At 39.4% G+C, this 21,990-nt stretch overlaps 1 protein-coding gene across 1 annotated transcript in view; it reads right to left on the minus strand.

Annotated features, from left to right (window-relative positions):
• Positions 1-852: 852 nt before the first annotated feature.
• Positions 853-21,990, minus strand: part of ZNF518A (zinc finger protein 518A) — a 57,366-nt gene continuing 36,228 nt past the window's right edge. Inside the window, exon 7 of the transcript XR_002730446.2 lies at positions 853-909. The gene's annotated coding sequence lies outside the window, so the exon portion shown is untranslated. The remainder of the gene's footprint in view (positions 910-21,990) is intronic.

Consider the following 21,990-nt stretch of genomic DNA (forward strand, 5'->3'; position numbering starts at 1 on the left):
CTATTTCTAGGTAAGGGTAAACAATATCTTTCCAGCGATGACTCAAGAGCTAAAGTAAGCTAGTTGTGCCTGATAAACATTACCTCCTAGTCCCCTAACCAAAATCTTCTTTGCAGACATAAAAAATGATCTGTGGATAACTCTTCAAATGAACCCATCTATAAATATTTTAGAACACTTAGTAATTATAATTATGTATTAGGAAGATCTCAAATATTCTCTCTACATCTATGATTCTTAATCTTTTAGTAGTTACAAAATTCTTTCAGAATCTGATGAGAACTATGGGTCTTTGGCCTGAGGAAAAATTCATTTATGTATATACACAGAAACTCACATCAAATATCATGAGATTCCTGGACCTCTGGGGCCTATCCATGAACAAAAGGTCCAAACATCCAAGACTAAGGACTCCACGTTTTTCTTAACCTTTGATGCATCAAGATAGACATATTATTCTACTAAATATGTGAATGAGCCTAAAAGTAACTCCTCCATTGACAAGAAGGAGGATACTGCTGTGGTCTAGGGCAAGTTATTTGGTGTGAGTTGCAATAATTCTAATCCCAGTTTAACCAGTAACAGACTGTGTGAACTTGGGAAAGTTATTTGTCTTGTTTCTCCATTTGTAAAATGAAGATAATAATGCAACCTAGGCCAGGTGCAGTGGCTCACGCCTGTAATCCCAGCACTTTGGGAGGCTGAGGCGGGCGAATCACAAGGTCAAGAGATCAAGACCATCTTCACTGACATGGTGAAACCCCATCTCTACTACAAATACAAAAATTAGCTGGGCATGGTGGCATGTTACCTGTAGTTCCAGCTACTCAGGAGACTGAGGCAGAAGAATCACTTGAATCCAGGAGGTGAAGGTTGCAGTGAGCCAAGATTGTGCCACTGCACTCCAGCCTGGCAACAGAGAGAGATTCCATCAAAAACAAACAAAAAAAAAGCAACCTACTTTATGTTATTGTTCGATGAGGATATTAAGAATTGTAAAAGCTGCTCCATTCCAAGATGGCAATAGGAACAGCTCTGGTCTGCAGCTCCCAGTGTGATCAATGCAGAAGAAGATAGGTGATTTCTGCATTTCCAACTGAGGTACCTGGTTCATCTCACTGGAACTGGTTGGACAGTGGGTGCAGCCCATGGAGGGCGAGCCGAAGCAGGGTGGGGTGTCATCTCACCCGGGAAGTGCAAGGGGTCAGGGATTTTCCCTTTCCTAGCCAAGGGAAGCTGTGACAGACTGTACCAGGAAAATCAGGACACTGCCACCCAAAAACTGCACTTTTCCAATGGTCTTAGCAAACAGAACACCAGGAAATTATATCCGGTGCCTAGCTCAGTGGGTCCCATGCCCACAGAGCCTTGCTCACTGCTAGCACAGTAGTCCGAGAGCTAACTGTGAGGCGGCAGCCTGGCTGGGGGAGGGGCATCTGCCATTGCTGAGGCTTGAGTAGGTAAACAAAGTGGCCGGGAAGCTCAAACTGGGTGGAGCCCACTGCAGCTCAACAAGGCCTGCCTGCCTCTGTAGACTCCACCCCTGGGGGCAGGGCATAGCTGAACAAAAGGCAGTAGAAACTTCTGCAGACTTAAACGTCCCTGTCTGACATCTATGAAGAGAGCAGTTGTTCTCCCAGCATGGCGTTTGCGCTCTGAGAATGGACAGACTGCCTCCTCAAGTGGGTCCCTGACCCCTGTGTAGCCTAACTGGGAGACACCTCCCATTAGGGGCCAACTGACACCTCATACAGCTGGGTGCCCCTCCAAGATGAAGCTTCCAGAGGAAGGATCAGGCAGCAATATTGGCTGTTCTGCAATATTTGCTGTTTTGCAGCCTCTGCTGGTGATACCCAGGAAAACCGGGTCTGGAGTGGACCTCCAGCAAACTCCAGCAGACCTGCAGCTGAGGGTATTGGGAGAACCCACTCCCAATGTTTAACGTGGGTTCTTTCCTATTTCCTAAGTGTCTCGGCTGGTTTGAGAAATAAAGGGAAAGAGTACGAGAGAGAAATTTAAAGCTGGGTGTCCAGGGGAGACATCACGTGTCAGCAAGATCTGTGATGTCCCCCAAGCTGAAAAGCCAGCAAGTTTTTATTAGCGATTTTCAAAAGGGGAGGAAGTGCACGAATAGGGTGTGGGTCACAGAGATCACATACTTCACAAGGTAATAAAATATCACAAAGCAAGTGGAGGCAGGGCGAGCTCACAGGACCACAGGATGGGGCAAAATTAAAATTGCTAATGAAGTTTTGGGCACGCACTGTCATTGATAACATCTTATCAGGAAACAGGGTTTGAGAGCAGACAACCTGTCTGACCAAAATTTATTAGGTGGGAATTTCCTTGTCCTAATAAGCCTGGGAGCACTACAGGAGACCGGGGCTTATTTCATCCCTTCAGCTTGGACCATAAAAGGTGGCATGCCTTAAAGGGGCTGTCTATAAGCCTACCTTCAGGGCACATTCTCTTTCTCAGGGATGTTCTTTGCTGAGAAAAAGAATTCAGTAATATTTCTCCTATTTGTTTTTGAAAGAGGAGAAATATAGCTCTGTTCCATCCAGCTCACTGGCAGTCAGTTCGAAGTTACCTCTCTTGTTCCCTGAACATTGCTGTTATCCTGTTCTTTTTTTAAGATGCCCAGATTTCATATTGTTCAAACACACATGCTCTACAAACAATTTGTGCAGCTGACACAATCACAGGGTCCTGAGGTGACATTCATCCTCCTCAGTTTACGAAGATGACAGTATTAAGAGATTAAAGTAAAGACAGGCGTAGGAAATCACAAGGGTATTGTTTGGGGAAGTGATAAGTGTCCACAAAATCTTCACAACTTATGTTCAGAGATTGCAGTAAATACAGGCATAAGAAATTATAGAAGTATTAATTTGGGGAACTAATAAATGTCCATGAAATCTTCACAATTTATGTTCTTCTGCCATGGCTTCAGCTGGTCCCTCTGTTCGGGGTCCCTGACTTCCTGCAACATGACAGGCCTGACTGTTCAAGGAAAACTAACAAACAGAAAGGAATAGCATCAGCATCAACAAAAAGGACATCCAAACCAACATCCCATCTGTAGGTCACCATCATCAAAGACCAAAGGTAGATAAAACGACAAAGATGGGGAGAAACCAGAGCAGAAAAGCTGAAAATTCTAAAAGCCAGAGTGCCTCTTCTCCTCCAAAGGATTGCAGCTCCTCTCTTTGCCAGCAACAGAACAAAGCTGGATGGATAATGACTTTGACGAATTGACAGAAGTAAGCTTCAGAAGGTCAGTAATAACAAACTTCTCTGAGCTAAAGGAGGATGTTTGAACCCATTTCAAGGAAGCTGAAAACCTTGAAAAAAGATTAGACAAATGGCTAACTAGAATAAACAGTGTAGAGAAGACCTTTAAGGACTTGATGGAGCTGAAAACCATGGCATGAGAACTATGTGACGCATGCACAATCTTCAGCGGCCAATCTGATCAAGTGGAAGAAAGGGTATCAGTGATTGAAGATGAAATTAATGAAATGAAGTGAGAAGCTTCGAGAAAAAAGAGTAAAAAGAAACAAACAAAGTCTCCAAAGAAATATGGGACTATGTGGGAAGACCAAATCTACATCTGATTGGTGTACCTGAAAGTGATGGGGAGAATGGAACCAAGCTGGAAAACACTCTTCAGGATATTATCCAGGAGAACTTGCCCAACCTAGCAAGGCAGGCCAACATTCAAATTCAGGAAATACAGAGAACACCACAAAGATATTCCTCAAGAAAAGCAACCCCAAGACACATAATTGTAAGATTCACCAAGGTTGAAATGAAGGAAAAAATGTTAAAGGCAGTCAAAGAGAAAAGTCGGGTTACTCACAAAGGGAAGCCCATCAGACTGACAGCAGATCTCTCAGCAGGAACTCTACAAGCCAGAATAGAGTGGGGGCTGATATTCAACATTCTTAAAGAAAAGAATTTTCAACCCAGAATTTCATATCCAGCCAAACTAAGCTTCATAAGAGAAGGAGAAATAAAATCCTTTACAGACAAGCAAATGCTGAGAGATTTTGTCACCACCTGGCCTGCCTTACAAGAGCTCCTGAAGGAAGCACTAAACATGGAAAGGAACAACTGGTATCAGCCACTGCAAAGACATGCCAAAGTGTAAAGACCATCAATGCTAGGAAGAAACTGCATCAATTAATGGGCAAAATAACCAGCTAACATCATAATGACAGGATCAAATTCATACATAACAATATTAACCCTAAATGTAAGTGGGCTAAATGCCCCAATTAAAAGACACAGACTGGCAAATTAGATAGAGTCAAGACCCATCAGTGTGTTGTATTCAGGAAACCCATCTCACATGCAGAGACACACATAGTCTCAAAATAAAGGGATGGAGGAAGATCTACTAAGTAAATGGAAAGCAAAAAGAAGCAGGTGTTGCAATCCTAGTCTCTGATAAAACAGACTTTAAACCAACAAAGATCAAAAGAGACAAAGAAGGCCATTATATAACAGTAAAGGGATCAATTCAATAAGAAGAGCTAATTATCCTAAATATATATGCACCCAATACAGGAGCACCCAGATTCATAAAGCAAGTTCTTAAAGACCTACAAAGAGACTTAGGCTCCCACAAAATAATAATGGGAGATTTTAATACCCCACTGTCTATATTAGACAGATCAACGAGACAGAAGGTTAACAAGGATATCAAGGACTTGAACTCAGCTCTGAACCAAGCAGACCTATAGACATCTACAGAACTCTCCACCCCAAATCCACAGAATATACATTATTCTCATCACCACATTGCACTTAGTCCAAAATTGACCACATAGTTGGAAGTAAAGCACTCCTCAGCAAATGTAAAAGAACAGAAACCACAACAAACTGTCTCTCAGACCACAGTGCAATCAAATTAGAACTCAGGATTAAGAAACTCACTCAAAACCACAAAACTACATGGAAACTGAACAACCTGCTCCTCAATGACTACCAGATAAATAACAAAATGAAGGCAGAAATAAAGATGTTCTTTGAAACCAATGAGAACAAAGATACAATGTACCAGAATCTCTGGGACACATTTAAAGCAGTGTGTAGATGGAAATTTATAGCACTAAATGCCCACAAGAGAAAGCAGGAAAAATCTAAAATCAACATCCTAATATCACAATTAAAAGAACTAGAGAAGCAAGAGCAAACACATTCAAAAGCTAGCAGAAGGCAAAAAGTAATCAAAATCAGAGCAGAACTGAAGGAAATAGAGACACAAAAAACCCTTCAAAAAATCAATGAATCCAGGAGTTGGTGTTTTCAAAAGATCAACAAAATTGATAGACCACTAGCAAGACTAATAAACAAGAAAAGAGAGAAGAATCAAATAGACGCAATAAAAAATGATAAAGGGGATATCACCACTGATCCCACAGAAATACAAACTACCATCAGAGAATACTATAAACACCTCTATGCAAATAAACTAGAAAATCTAGAAGAAATGGATAAATTCCTGGACACATACACCCTCCCAAGACTAAACCAGGAAGAAGTTGAACCCCTGAATAGACCAATAACAGGCTCTGAAATTGAGGCAATAATTAGTAGCCTACCAACCAAAAAAAAAAATTCCAGGAGCAGATGGATTCACAGCTGAATACTACCAGAGGTACAAAGAAGAGGTGGTACCATTCCTTCTGAAACTATTCCAGTCAATAGAAAAAGAGGGAATCCTCCCTAACACATTTTATGAGGCCAGCATCATCCTGCTACCAAAGCATGGAAGAGATACAACAAAAAGAACTTTAGACCAATATCCCTGATGAACATCGATGCAAAAATCCTCAATAAAATACTGGCAAACTGAATCCAGCAGCATATCAAAAAGCTTATCCACCATGATCAAGTTGGCTTCATCCCTAGGATGCAAGGCTGCTTCAACATACACAAATCAATAAATGTAATCCATCATACAAACAGAACCAAAGACAAAAACCACATGATTATCTCAACAGACGCAGAAAAGGCCTTTGACAAAATTCAACAGCCCTTCATGCTAAAAACTCTCAATAAACTAGATATTGAGGGAACGTATCTCAAAATAATAAGAACTATTTATGACAAACCCACAGCCATCATCACACTGAATGGGCAAAAATTAGAAGCATTCCCTTTGAAAACTGGCACAAGACAGGAATGCCCTCTCTCACCACTCCTATTCAACACAGTGTTGGAAGTTCTGGCCAGGTCAATCAGGCAAGAAAAAGAAATAAAGAGTATTCAATTAGGAAAAGAGGAAGTCAAATTGTCCCTGTTTGTAGATGACATGATTGTGTATTTAGAAAACCCATTGTCTCAGCCCAAAATCTCCTTAAGCTGATAAGAAACCTTAGCTAAGTCTCAGGATACAAAATCAATGTGCAAAAATCACAAGCATTCCTATACATCAATAACAGACAAACAGAGAGCCAAATCATGAGTGAACTCCCATTCACAATAGCTTCAAAGAGAATACCTAGGAATCCAACTTACAAGGGATGTGAAGGACCTCTTCAAGGAGAACTACAAACCACTGCTCAACGAAATAAAAGAGGACACAAAAAAATGGAAGAACATTCCATGCTCACGGATAGGAAGAATCAATATCGTGAATTGGAAAAAACTACTTTAAAGTTCATATGGAACCAAAAAAGAGCCCACATTGCCAAGACAATCCTAAGCCAAAAGAACAAAGCTGAAGGCATCATGCTACCTGACTTCAAACTATACTACAAGGCTACAGTAAAAAAAAAACAGCATGGTACTGGTACCAAAACAGAGAGATAGACCAATGGAACAGAACAGAGGCCTCAGAAATAACACCACACATCTACAACCATCTGATCTTTGACAAACCTGACAAAAACAAGAAATGGGGAAAGGATTCCCTATTTAATAAATGGTGCTGGGAAAACTGGCTAGCCATATGTAGAAAGCTGAAACTGGATCCTTTCCTTACTCCTTATACCTTATACAAAAATTAATTCAAGATGGATTAAAGACTTAAATGTTAGACCTAAAACCATAAAAGCCCTAGAAGAAAACCTAGGCAATACCATTAAGGACATAGGCATGGGCAAGGGCTTCATGACTAAATCACCAAAAAGCAACGGCGACAAAAGCCAAAATAGACAAATGGGATCTAATTAAACTAAAGAGCTTCTGCACAGCAAAAGAAACTACCATCCGAGTGAACAGGCAACCTACAGAATGGGAGAAAATTTTTGCAATCTACCCAACTGACAAAGGGCTAATATCCAGAATCTACAAGAACTTCAACAAATTTACAAGAAAAAATCAAACAACCCCATCAAAAAGTGGTCAAATGATATGAACAGACACTTTTCAAAAGAAGACATTTATGCAGCCAACAGACACATGAAAAAAATGCTCATCATCACTGGTCATCAGAGAAATATAAATCAAAACCACAGTGAGATACCATCTCACACCAGTGAGAATGGTGATCATTAAAAAGTCAGGAAACAGGCCGGGCGCAGTGGCTCATGCCTGTAATCCCAGCACTTTGGGAGGCCGAGATGGGCAGATCACGAGGTCAGGAGATCGAGACCATCCTGGCTAACACAGTGAGACCCCGTCTCTACTAAAAACACAAAAAACAATTAGCCAGGCGTGGTGGCAGGCGCCTGTAGTCCCAGCTATTCAGGAAGTTGAGGCAGGAGAATGGCGTGAGCCCAGGAGGTGGACCTTGTAGTGAGCTGAGATTGCACCACTGCACGCCAGCCTGGGCGACTGAGACTCCAACTCAAAAAAAAAAGTCAGGAAACAACAGGTGCTGGAGAGGATGTGGAGAAATAGGAACGCTTTTCAACCATTGTGGAAGACAGTGTGGCAATTCCTCAAGGATCTAGAACTAGAAATAGCATTTGACCCCGCAATCCCATTACTGGGTATATACCCAAAGGATTATAAATCATGCTACTCTAAAGACACATGCACATGTATGTTTACTGCAGCACTATTCACAATAGCAAAGACTTGAAACCAACCCAAATGTCCATCAATGATAGACTGGATTAAGAAAATGTGGCACATATACACCATGGAATACTATGCAGCCACAAAAAGGATGAGTTCATGTCCTTTGTAGGGACATGGATGAAGATGGAAACCATCATTCTGAGCAAACTATTGCAAGGACAGAAATTCTAACACCGCATGTTCTCACTCATAGATGGGAAGTGAACAGTAAGAATACTTGCACACAGGCAGGGAACATCACACACTGGGACCTATTGTGGGGTGGGGAGATGGGGGAGGGATAGCATTAGGAGAAATACCTAATGCTAATGATGAGTTAATGGGTGCAGCAAACAAACATGGCACACGTATATATATATGTAACAAACTGCGTGTTGTGCACATGTACCCTAGAACTTAAAATATAAAAAAGAAAAAAAATGAAAAAAAAAAAAAAAAAGCTCAAGGCTGGGTGCAGTGGCTCACACGTGTAATTCTAGCACTTTGGGAGGCCAAGGCAGAGGATCACTTGAATTTAGGAATTTGAGACCAGACTGGGCAACATAGCAACACCTCAGCTCTACTAAAGAAAAAAAAAGCCAGGTGCTATGGTTCATGCCTGTATAACCAGCACTTTGGGAAGCCAAGGCAGGCAGATCACCTGAGATCAGGAGTTCGAGACCAACCTGGTCAACATGGTGAAACTCTCTCTCTACTAAAAATACAAAAAATCAGCCAGGCATGATGGCAGGTGCCTGTAATCTCAGCTACTCAGGAGGCCAAGTCAGGAGAATTGCTTGAATCCAGGAGGCAGAGGTTGTAGTGAGCCGAGATTGTGCCACTGCACTCCCACCTGAGCTACAGAGCAAGACTCCATGTCAAAAAAAAAGAAAAAGAAAAAGAAATGAAAGAAAGAAGAAAAAAAGGGAGGAGGAGGAGGAAGACGAGGAGAAGAAGAAGGAGAAGAAGAAGAAAAAGAAGAAGAAGGGGGAGGAGGAGGAAGAAGAAGAAGAATTGTAAAAAGTTCAAAAGTGTTATTTTTTCATTCAACCAGTGAACATTTATTGAGCCTGCTGTATGTCTGTCAGTATGTATGTAAGCTTCTGTGTGGAAGTGTTTGTGTTTTCATTCCTCTTAGAAAAAATATCTAGCAGTATAACCCTGGGTCAAAGAGAAAGTACATGTTTATAAGAAACTGCCAAAATGTTTACAAAGTGGATGTACTTTGGATAAACTCTATGGGGACCTCAGCAATGTATGAGAGTTCAGTTGCTTCACACCCTTATCAGTACTTGATATTGTCAGTTTAATTTTAGCCATTCTACGTGCTGTGTAGTAGTGTCTTATCGTGGCTTTAATTAGCATTTTTTGATGATTAATGATATTGAGTATCTTTTCATGTGCCCATATATCCTCTTTTTTGAGGAATCCGTTCAAATCCTTTGTCTATTTTAAAAATTAGGTTGTCTTTTCATTAAATGGTAAAAATGTTATATTTTCTAGATACAAGTCCCTTGACAGACATATGTATTGTGAATATTTTATTTTTTTTTGCCTGGAGTAAACCCTACTTAACATACAGCATCCGTTTTATATACTGCTGGGCTTTTAATGATAATATATTAAGGATTTTTACATAGATATCCATAGGGAACACTGGTCTGCAGTTTACTTACAGTGTCTTCCATCAAATTTTAGTATCAGGATAATGCTGGACTCGTATCTTTGTTTTGTCTTCATTCTTAAAACATGATTTCACTAGACATAGAATTCTAGGATGACTTATTTTTCCCTTCAATATTTTAAAAATATCATTCCACTATCTTCTGGATTGCATAGTTTCTGATGTAAGTCTGCAGTCACTCTTATCTTTGTTTCTCAATACATATGTGTACTTTCTTCCTCTGGCTTCTGTTAAATTTTTATCACTTGCTTTCAGAAATGTGATGTTTTTTGTTTTTGTTTTTGTTTTTGTTTTGAGACAGAGACTCACTCTGTTGCCCAGGCTGGAGTGCAGTGTGGCATGATCATGGCTCAGTGCAGCCTTAACCTCGTGGGCTCAAGTATTCTCTCACTGCAGCCACTGAAGTAGCTGGGACTACAGGCATGCACAACTACACCCAGCTAAGTTGTTTTTATTGTTTTTTGTTTGTTTTGAGACAGAGTCTTGCTCTGTCGCCGAGGCTGGAGTGAAGTGGCACAATCTCAGCTCACTTAAACCTCTGCCTCCTGGGTTCATGTGATTTTCCTGCCTCAGCCGCCTGAGAAGCTGGGATTACAGGTGCCTGCCACCACGCCCAGCTAGTTTTTGTATTTTTAGTAGAGATGGAGTTTCACCATGTTGGCCAGGCTGGTCTCAAACTCCTGACCTCAGGTGATCTGCCTGCCTTGGTTTCCCAGTGTTGGGATTACAGGCATGAGCCATTGTGCCCACCCTTGTTTTGTTTTTTGTAGAGCCAAGGTCTCACTATGTTTCCCAGGTAGTCTGAAACTCTTGGCTCAAGTGATCTTCCCAACTCAGTCTCTCAAAATGCTGGGATTATAGGCACTCAGCCAGAAATATGATTATGATGTGTTTGGGATGGTTTTCTTTACACTTTCCCTGCTTGGGCTTCAGGTAGCTTCGCTTCCTGGATCCTTAGGTTTATCATTTTCATAAAATTTAGGGAAAAATTTGTTATTATTGCCTCAAATTTTTTTTCTCCGTTTTCTCCTTTTCTGGGACTCCAATTACAGAAATGTTGTACTACTTGATATTGCCCTATAGTGTGGCATTCATGGAAGTGTACAGCTTGGATCTCCCTTCAAGAAAAAATTTATAGGCTGAGTGTAGTGGCTCACATCTATAACAGTGCTTTGGGAAGCCAAGGCAGGGAGGATCACTTGAAGCCAGGAGTCTGAGACCAACCTGGGCAACACAGACCCTGTCTCTACAAAAACTTAAAAAATAATAATAACCAGGCAGGATGCCATGCACCTGAAGTCCTAGCTGCTCAGAAGGCAGAAGGATTGCTTGAGCCCAGGAATTTGAGGTTACAATGATCGCACTGCACTCGAGCCTGAGAGACAGAGTAAGACCTATCTCTAAAAAACAAAAGAAAGGAGGGAGGGAGGGAGGGAGGGAGGGAGGAAGGAAGGAAGGAAGGAAGGAAGGAAGGAAGGAAGGAAGGAAGGAAGGAAGGAAGGAAGGAAAGAAGGGAGGGAGGGAGGACTTGTAATTCAACTGCAAGGAGTGCAATTAGGTTGACAGCCTCTAGCTATTAGGGCTTTCAGAATCGGTCTCAGGATTCAAGCCAAATATAAGGTCTTCCTGAGTACCCTTCAGTCTACATTTTTGATCAACATGGAATTCTTCTTTTTTTTTTTTTTTGAGACGGAGTCTCGCTCTGTCGCCCAGGCTGGAGTGCAGTGGCCGGATCTCAGCTCACTGCAAGCTCCGCCTCCTGGGTTTACGCCATTCTCCTGCCTCAGCCTCCTGAGTAGCTGGGACTACAGGCGCCCGCCACCTCGCCCAGCTAGTTTTTTGTATATTTTTTAGTAGAGACGGGGTTTCACCGGGTTAGCCAGGATGGTCTCGATCTCCTGACCTTGTGATCCGCCCATCTCGGCCTCCCAAAGTGCTGGGATTACAGGCTTGAGCCACCGCGCCCGGCCGGAATTCTTCTAAAAGACAGACTGTGACCTGAAATACCCATTGGGTTGGCTGACTGTATATGAGATGCATGACAATCTGAGACTCTCTATAACCAATGCAGTTTCCACTCACCAACCCCTTTCTTTCCCCAGTTATCAGACCTGCCTTATGGTTTGCAGGCTTTTCTTACTCAATTCTCCTCCCTCCCCTTTAAATTTTCCCAAGCATTACTGTCCAATAAACCTCTTGCATTCCAAACTCCATGTCAGCATCTTATCCAGAAGACCCAATTGACAGAGTTAGTACCTAAAGTAGTCCAATAAAGCAGGAAGTAAAGACGAGGTTTTGGGACCAGATTACTCATTACCCAGCAGACAATGAGAACCCATCCTGTGGGTATGTAAGGCATGAATTGCCCCAAGTACAAAGTGGTGGCCCAGATACTAATGTCTTGCAGTGATTTACTTTTATATGTCCCCAGGCTTGATTTATTAGTTTTTATTGCATCTATATTCATAAGAAAACTTTCTTTAGATGTCTTTGTCTTGCCTCATAGAATGAGTTGGGAAGTATACATTTCTTAGTCAGCTCTGGGAGGTATAACAAAATATTGTAGACTGAGTGGCTCAAACAACAGGCATTTATTTCCCACAGTTATGGAAACTGGGAAGTTTGAGACCAGGTGGCCAGGACAGATGGGTTCTAGTGAGGCCCCTCTTCCTGCCTTCCAAATGGTGACTTCCTGTTGTATCCTCATGGCAGAGAAAAAAAATGTTGGTGTCTCTTCCTCTTCTTATAAGGGCAATAATTCCACTGTGAGGGCTCTATCTTCATGACCTCATCTAAACTTAAGTATCTCCCTAAGGTCCCACATCCTAATACCTTAATTGGAGGTTAAGGCACCAGTATATGCATTTGGGATCTACCTACCTACCTATCTATCTATCTATCTATCTTTCTTTCTTCTATCTATCTATCATCTATCCATCTATCTATCTATGATTTTTTTTTGGTAGAGTTTACTAATGGATTCTGAAGTCATCTAAACCTGGGTTTTTCTTACAATTTTGGGGGAATAATTTCAATACCTTACTTGCCATAGGTTTCTTCTGATTTTATATTTCCTCTTGAGCCATTTTTGTAATAGTTTTTGTATCTTTCTAGGGATTTGTAAATTTCATCTAGGTCATCTAATTACTGGGCAGTCAATTGTTCATAGTATTCCCTTAGATTCATTTTCATTTTTCAAGAGCAGTAGTATTGTCCACTCTTTCATTCTGATTTTAGTAATTTGAGTCTTCGCTCTTTATTTTCTCAGCCAGTCCAGCTAAACCTTGTCGATTTTGTTGACCTTTGGTAAGAACCAAATTTTGGTTTCCCTAATGTTCTCTATTGTCTATTCTCAATGCAATTTCCTTCCACCTCATTTTTATGATTCTCTTCCTTTTGCTTGCTTTGGGTTTAATTTGCTCTTTTTTTCTTGTTCCTTAAGGTATAAAGTTATGTTATTAATTTTAAATCTTTCTTCTTGTTTATTGTGGTAAATATTCATAAAATTTACCATTTTAGCCATTTTTAAGTGTACAGTTCTGTGGCACTAAGTTTTTTTATTTTTTAAATGTACTCACAGACATCAATTTCCCTCTAAGCACTGCTTTAGTCACATCTCACAAGATTTGGTAGGTTTTTTCTTTTATTAACCTCAAGAGAGTTTGTTATTTGACTCATTGATTATTTATGAGTATTGTTCAATTGCCATATATTTATGAATTGTCAAAATTTCCTTTGTTTTTAAGTTCTAATTTAATTCTACTGTGACTGGAGAACACACTTTGTATCATTCCCATCCTCTCAAATTCATTGAGACTTGTTTTAGATGGTATATCCTGGAGAATGTTCCATGTACTTTGGAAAAGAATATCTATTCTGCTGTTTTGGAGTGGATTTCACAGATACAGTAGATCTAGTTGCTTTTTAGTGCTGTTCAAGTTTTCTATTTCCTTGCCAATCTTTTGTTATTTTATTCATTTATGCAAAGTGGAGTATCAAAGTCCCCAACTATTATTCTTTACTTGTCTACTTCTCCCTTCAATTCTGTCAGTTTTTGCTTCATGGATTTTGTGGTTCTCTTATTTGATGCATATGTGTTTAAAATTATTATAGCGTCCTGATGAGTTGACACTTTTATTACTATAAAATTTCCCTCTTTATATCTAGTAATGTTTTTTGAAAGTAAATTTTTGTTGTTTCATCCCCTCAGTCTATGGTATTTTGTTATGGCAGCCCAAAATGACTGAGACAACATGTTTTTCCATTTTTAAAATTTCAACCTATGAATATCTTCGAGTCTAAAGTGTAACTCCTGTAGACAGAATGATTTGTTCAGATTCAAGGGACAAAAACTAGAAATGTGATCTCCACAGAGGGTGCTGGTGAAATCAGCTCTCTCGGTCAGGGGTTGTAAAAAGCCCTGGTTTGTATCAGCTGCCAATTTCCATAATATAAACAGTTCTCTCTTAGCCTCCATGGGGGCTAGCCACCAAGAGGCTCTAGGACCTCTTGTGGAAACCAAAATTACGGATGTTCAAGTCCCTTATGTAAAAATGGCATAGTATTCACACATAACCTACAAATATCCTCCTCTATACTTTAATCTCCAGATTACTTATAATATCTAACACAATGCAAATGTTATCTAAATAGTTGTTATACTGTATTGTTTAGGGAATAAAGTCTGTACATGTTCAGACACAACCATCATATGCCTGACTACATTTTTGATCCATGATTGATTGAATCTGCAGATGTAGAACCTACAGACATGGAGAGTTTACTGCATATGAATGTTACTTATCCAGTCTGAAAATTTCTGTCTTTTGACTGGACTGTTTAATCCATTCACATTTAATGTTATATTAATATGGTTGGATTTATGTCTACCAGTGTGCTTTTATTTTTTATAGGTCTCATTCTTTTTTGTTAATTTGTTTCTCCTTTACCGTCTTCTTTGGCTATTTTAAAACAAATTTTAATTCCTTTATTGATGTTTTGAGGAATTTTCTTAGTGGTTGCTCTAGGGCTTCTAATATGCATCTTTATCAGAATCTACTTCAGATAAATACAAACTTAATTCCAGTGAAATATCAAAACTTTACTACTATATGGCTCTATTCCCTCCCCCACCCTATTATTGTTATACACAATAGGTTTACATGTTACAAACCCAAGAATAAATTGTTATACTTATTATATAATTTTTTGTCTTTTAAAGGTAATTTAAAAAGAACAAGTACTTGTTTATAGTTTTTCATATGAGCCTTCTTATTTACTATTATGACTTTTTTCACTTCCTCCTGTGAATTTGAGTTACTATCTGGTGTCATTTCCTTACTGCAAAATAGCTTTGTTCCCATCTACTTTCCTTGTGTTGTTACAACGTTTCCATTATTGGCCCCAAAATACAATGATATGCGTAATGCTTTATTTGATTGCCTTTTAAATAAGAGAAAGGAAAATGAAGATGCAATTATATTCTCTTTTATACTTAATTACTTTTATGTAATGTCTTTCTTTTTTCCTGTGAATTCAAATTGTTGTCTGGTGTCATTTGCTTTCAGTTTTACGAACTTTTAGTATTTGCTGAAAGGTAGGTTTGCAACCGATGAATTCTCATTTTGCTTATTTGAAATATCCATTTTGCTTTCAATTTTGAAAGATAGTTTTGTTTCTCTTTCAAAACTTTGAATATGTTATCTACTTCTCTTTAGCCTCCTTGGTTTTGCTGAGAAGTCAAAACTATTAATCTTATTGGGGATTCCATGCATCATTTTTCTCATGATAATTTCAAGAATTTTTTTTCTATCTTTCAACATTCTGACGATAACATGTCTACTTATGAATCTCTGCATTTATCCTACTTGGAGTATGTTGAACTTCTGGAAATATGTTTTTCACCAAACTTGGGAAGTTTCTAGTCATTATTTCTTTGACTACTTAAAAAAATTTTCATTACACGTATGTTGCCCTTAATGGTGTCCCACATTATACGTGTCTCTGTGTGAGATACTAAGGTATCATTTGCATACCATATAATTCACACATATAAAATGTATACTTCAATGGTTTCCTAGTAAATTCCCAGAATTGCACAACTATCGCAATTTTAGAACATTTTTATCACTCCTTGTCCTTTAGCAGTCCCCTATGTATTTCCTTTAAACGCTTTTAGCTCTAAGCAACCACTACTAATCTACTTTCATTCTTTCTAAATGCGCCCGCTGTTGACATTTCATATGAATGAACTCATATGTTTTTGTTACTGGCTTCCTTCACCTAATCTAATGTTTCCAACATTCATCCAAGTTGTAGCATAAATTACTACTTCATTTATTTTTATGATTGAATAATATTCAATTGTACATATATATCACATTTATTTATATATTCATCAGTTGATGGACTTTGGGTTATTTCCACTTTATGCCACTATGAATAATACTGCTATGAACCTCCTTGTATAAATTTTTGTGTGAACACCTGTTTTAAATTATTTGGGGTATACACTTAGGAGAAGCAGCTCTGGGCCACAGGGTAACATTACATTTAACCTATTGAGAAAGTCCCATACTGTTTTCTGAGATGACTGTACCATTTTGCTTTCCCAACAGTGTATGAGGGTTCCAAACTCTTCTTGGCCTCATCACCTGGGTTTTTATTTTCTCAACACCCATCCAAGAGGGTATAAAGTGGTATCTCACGTGATCTTGGTTTTCATTTCCCTAATGACTAATGATGTTGAGCACCTTTTCAGGTGCTTTTTGGCCATTTGCATGTCCTCTTTAGAGAAATGCTATTCAGATCTTTTGCCCACTTTAAATTGGGTTACATGTCTTCTAAGTTTTAAGGGTTCATTATTCTAAATTAAAATGCATAATCAGATGTATGATAATACAATATTTCTTCCCAATCTGTGGGCTGTCTTCACTTTCTTGATGATACCCATTGAAGCAATAATTATTTTCAAATTTCAATGAAGTTAAATTTATCTATAATGCAGTGTCAGTGAAAACAGCAGAGTAAAGACTTTGAAACTCTGCCCTAACATAAAAGCAATTAAAAGTCTGGCAAAGAAACTGTCAGAATCAACTTTTTTGGAACTTTAGAAACTAATCAAAAGCTTTCAGCATCCCAGGAAATGCTTACCCAAGAAAAATGGCTGAATCTCAGAACAACAGCTTTGTGGTATTTTAACTTACTCTAGTCTCATTCTCCACTCCTTACCTCAGCAACAGCCCTGAAAATAACAGCCCTCATTCCCAGTACTAGAGGAAGAACAGACTTCAATCACAAAACACTACTTATACTGACCTGTCTGGTGGCTCCCTGGAAGACCAGCTCAGAAGGCCTGTCTTTATTTTGCCTAACTTGGAGTTGGTCCAGAGCTAAAGTTGCTAACTAGGGGTAATGTTTAAAATATTAGCAGGCAAATGCTTTAATTGCTGCTGCCTGGGGTGACAGACAACTGGGACAGGCAATAGAATAACCAAAAAGCTTGGAAGAAAAGCCTGGGAAATGAGATGTCCACAGGGACTTTGGAAAGCTTTAACATATTCCTGAGAATTTAGAAGGTCATACTCATGCCCATACTCATGCCCAGGGCCATATGTGTGCTAAGAAAAGATGTGAGAAGGCCCTAAACTCTCACAATGGGCACCCTGGAGGCTGAAGGTGAAGGGAGAGTTGTAAGCCACCTGGCTGAATGTTGAAGATGTGTCACGAAAACACACAAGTCCCTTAGCAAACACTGGAAGATTTATTCATTCCAAGAGTTTATCTCTGTCTACTTATTAGTTGACCATTAAACTCACAGAACAAAGACTTTCATGGCCACAAATGGCAAAGAATACAAGCATTACAAAATCAGTTCAGAAAAGTCACTAGACAACAAGTACAAAATGCGGTAAGAACAAAAAACCTGAGAGATCGGAGGGGAGAATCTGATTTTCAGTTGCCACATTACAAAATTCACACTTTTAAATTCTTCAACAAAAAAAATGAGATATGTAAAGAGGAAAGTATGACCCATACATAGAGAAAAAAGCAATAAACAGAAATTATCCCTAAGGCATCGTACATTTTGAACAAAGACTTCAACTCAGTTATCTTAAATATGTTCAACGAACTAAAACAAACCATGTTTAAAGAACTAAAGAAAAATACAGCTCAACCAGATAGAGAACATCAACAAAGGGATAGAAATTATTAAAAGAACCAAATTGATATTCTACAGTTGAAAAGCACAGTAACTGAAATAAAAATTCACTAAAAGGGCTCAACAGTAGATGTAAGCAGGCAAAACAGAATCTGTGAACTCTAAGACTGATCAGTTGGCATACAGTCTGAGAAATAGAAATGAAACCAAAAAATGAACAGAGCCTGAAAGACCTGTAAGATACCATCAAGAATACCAGCATATGGCCAAACACAGTGGCTCACACCTGTAATCAGTGTTTTGGGAGACCAAGGTAGGAGGATCCCTGGAGGCCAAGAGTTCAAGACCAGACTGGGCAACAAGCAAGATTCTATCTGTACAAAAAATTTTTAAAAAGTTAGCTGAGCTATTTGGGAGGTTGTGGTGGAAGCAATGCTTGAGCCTAGGAGTTCAATGTTGCAGTGAGCTATGACTGTACCACTGCACTCCAGCCTGGGCAACAGAGCAAGAACCTGCCTTTCTAAAATAAACAGTAACAATACCAGCATACGCATAAGATGAGTCTCAGAAAGAGAGAAAAAAAGATAATTCATCAGGAAGAATATTTGAATAACTGAAAACCTCCCAAATTTAATGAACTAAAAAAGAAATTTAATGAAAAACATTAATCTACCATTCTACAAAGCTCCAGAACCTCCAAGTAACATAAACTCAAAGATATGGATACTGGCACATTATAATCAAACTGTTGAAAGACAAGGACAAAAAGAGAATCTTGAAAGCAGCAAGACAGAAAGAAGTGAGTCATCACATCCAAAGGACCTCAGGAGAATTAACAGCTGATTTCTCATTAGAAATCACGGATGCCAGAAGGCAATGGGATGACATATTAAAAGTGTTGAATGGAAAATTTAAAAAAAAACAAAAAACTATCAACCAAAAATTCTATATCCAGCAAAGCTATTCTTTTAAAAAGAAAAATTAAGATATTCATAAACAGACAAAAACTGAGTTTGTTGCTAGCAGAATTGCTCTACAAGAAAAAAAAAAAAGCTAAACAGAGTATCAAGCTAAAATGAAAGAACCCTAGACAGTAACTTGAACCCACACGAAGGAAAAAAACAAAAACAAAACAAAAAAAACACTGGAAAGACAAATATATTCACCAGCACAAATAAACATAAAAGAGTCTTTTAACTTGGAACACAAATGCTTTATTTAAGGGTGCATCTCAATTCCCATGTGGTGAGCAAAAAATAAAATAAAGGAGTAGATCCTGGCACACCATTCCCATTGGCCAAGTGGTTGAACCCTGCATCCAAGACCCAGTGAGCAGCCAAGTGAGGTGCAACCTCTGGGCCTCTCACTCTGACTCCAACAGAATAAGCACGTTGCCCTTGTGCATGGGGCCTTTTACATTGCAGATTTTGGAGCAGCAAGACAATGTATATCTTGTTCTTCCCTCCTGATTTTTAAAACTGCGTAATTATAAAACTATGTTGATGGACACATAATTATTATAAAGATGTAGTTTGTGACAATAACAGCATGGGCAGAATGAAAGTATATAGAGCAAATTTTTCACTATTGAAATTAACTTGAAATTAATCTAAAACAGATAAAACAGACCACTTTTACAATCTCCTGTAATAAAAATGTTGTCTTTTAAAACAAAGTATCTATTGCATTTTTTTTGTTGTTGTTGTTTTTGGTGTAATAGCTAAGAAAGCTTTGCCTAGAGAATGATCACAAATATTTGTTTATATTTTTTGTAACAGTTTTACAGTTTTTGCTTGTATTTAGGTCTATGATCCATTTTGAGTTCATTTTTGTGGACATAGTGTGAGGGACATTTTTTCTTCAAACTTATTTTTCTGTTTCATGTTGCATGTCTTCTATTAATCTATCTGCAGGTTTGCTGATTCTATCTTCTGCCAGCTCAAATCTAGTATTGAGCCTTTCTAGTAACTTTTAAAATTGTAGTTATCGTACTTTTCAACTTCAGAATTTTCATTTAGTTCTTAAAAAAAAAAAAACTTCTCTATGTTCTCTACTTGGTGAGACATTAGAATACTTTCCTTAATTCTTTACACCTGGCTTCCTTTAGTTCTTTGGGTTTATTTGTTTATTTATTTTGAGGTGGAGTCTCACTGTCTACCAGGCTGGAGAGCAATGGCACGATCTTGGCTCACTGCAACCTCTGCCTCCTGGATTCAAGCGATTCTCCTGCCTCAGCCTCCTGAGTAGCTGGGACTACAGGCACCCAACACCATGCCTGGCTAATTTATTTTTAGTAGAGGTGGGGTTTCATCATTTTGGCCAGGCTGGTCTCAAACTCCTGGCCTCAAGCGATCCACCCACCTCAGCCTCCCAAACTGCTGGCATTACAGGCATGAACCACTGCACCCGGCCTCTGAACATATAACAGCTGTTTAGCATTTATCCTAAATTTGGTATCCCTCAAAACAACTTTGTATTTCCTACATTTCTCTGTCATATGGGACACATACTTTTCTGTTTCTTTGCATATCTCAATTTTTGTGTTGAAACTGGACATTTTAGGTAACATAGGATCTCTGCACACTGATCATCTTCCCTTTAGTGACTTGGCTTGACTAATTAATGTATGGCTTGAAGGCTGCTTTCACTACTTAGGGAGTTTACAAGTTTGCCCTGCATTTGGCCAGGAACTTGTAGTTTAGAAGTTCTCTCTGGTCACCCCTCTGAGATGACAGCCTTCAGTATGCACACAGTCTTCCTGATGACAAGGGATGTCTGTAGTTTTATCTAGGTTGTCTCTTTCCCTGATTTTATTTTACTATTTTTTTTTTTTTTTTTGAGACAGTCTCACTCTGTCGCCCAGGCTGGAGTGCAGTGATGCAATCTCAGCTCACTGCAAGCTCCGCCTCCCGGGTTTACACCATCCTCCTGCCTCAGCCTCCCGAATAGTTGGGGCTGCAGGTGCACACTCCCACGCCCGGCTAATTTTTTGTATTTTTAGTAGAGACGGGGTTTCACTGTGTTAGCCAGGATGGTCTCGGCCTCCCAAAGTGCTGGGATTACAGGCGTGAGCCACCGTGCCTGGCCTCCCTGATCCGTTCTTGAAGCTTCTGCTTATCTGTTGGAATGACCTGACAACTGTTTAACCTCCACTGTTACTGACTGCTCAACCTCCACTGTTACTGACTGCTCTACTGTTTTCTACAATACTCTGAAGTCTGTTACAAATAAAGTCAGGTCCTGTGAGAATTTATTTTCAGTGTCAACTTGAATGGATTAAGGAACACCTAGAGAACTGGTGAACCATTATTTCTGGGTGTCTGTGAGAGTGTTTTCAGAGACTGGCATGTGAGCCATTAGACTGAATGGGGAAGATGTGCCCTCAATGTGACTGAGGCACAATCCAAACAGCTAGGAGCCTGGCCTGGACAGAAGGGAGAGAAAAAACTAATTCTCTTTCCCCGAATCTTCTCCCCAGCTTTATTCTCATGCCCTTGGACATCAGAACTCCAGGCTTTCAGGCACTTGGATTCAGGGACTTACACCCATGGCCCCTTGGTTCTCAGGACTTCTACCTCAGTCTGAGAGTTACGCCATCAGTTTTCCTGGTTCTGAAGCTTCTGGATTTGGACTGAGTCATGCTACCAACATCACTAGGTCTCTAGCTAGCAGACAGCCTAGTGTGGGACTTCTCAGTCTCCATAATTACATAACCCAATTCCCTCAAGACCAGACCTCTTACACTGGTTCTGTATCTCTGAAAAACCCTAATTCAGGCCTCTTGTAATGGTGTGTAGTCAGTTTTTGAAGCTCACTCCAACCCTCCACTGAACAGAACTCTGTACCTTTACGCTATGGAACAGTTGGAGAGAATGGGAAATCAGCTCCTCAATGAATGCCCAAACCACAATCCTCCCTGTAGAACAGTTCTGTTGGAGGAAGAGGGGAATAGGGGTAGGGGTGGGGGACAAAGCTGTAAAAATGTAATCTGCCAAGCGGGTATATTTAGTCTTCCACTCAGAAATACTATGTATCTCCCAGTTACATCTTACAGGTTTGGTTTGGTGTCTGGTTGATTTTTTGTTGGTGGTGTTTTTTTTTTTTTTTTTTTTTTTTTTTTTTTTTTTTT

The sequence above is a fragment of the Piliocolobus tephrosceles genome, chromosome 9 (assembly GCF_002776525.5).
Source record: "Piliocolobus tephrosceles isolate RC106 chromosome 9, ASM277652v3, whole genome shotgun sequence".
Classification (NCBI taxonomy): Eukaryota; Metazoa; Chordata; class Mammalia; order Primates; family Cercopithecidae; genus Piliocolobus; species Piliocolobus tephrosceles.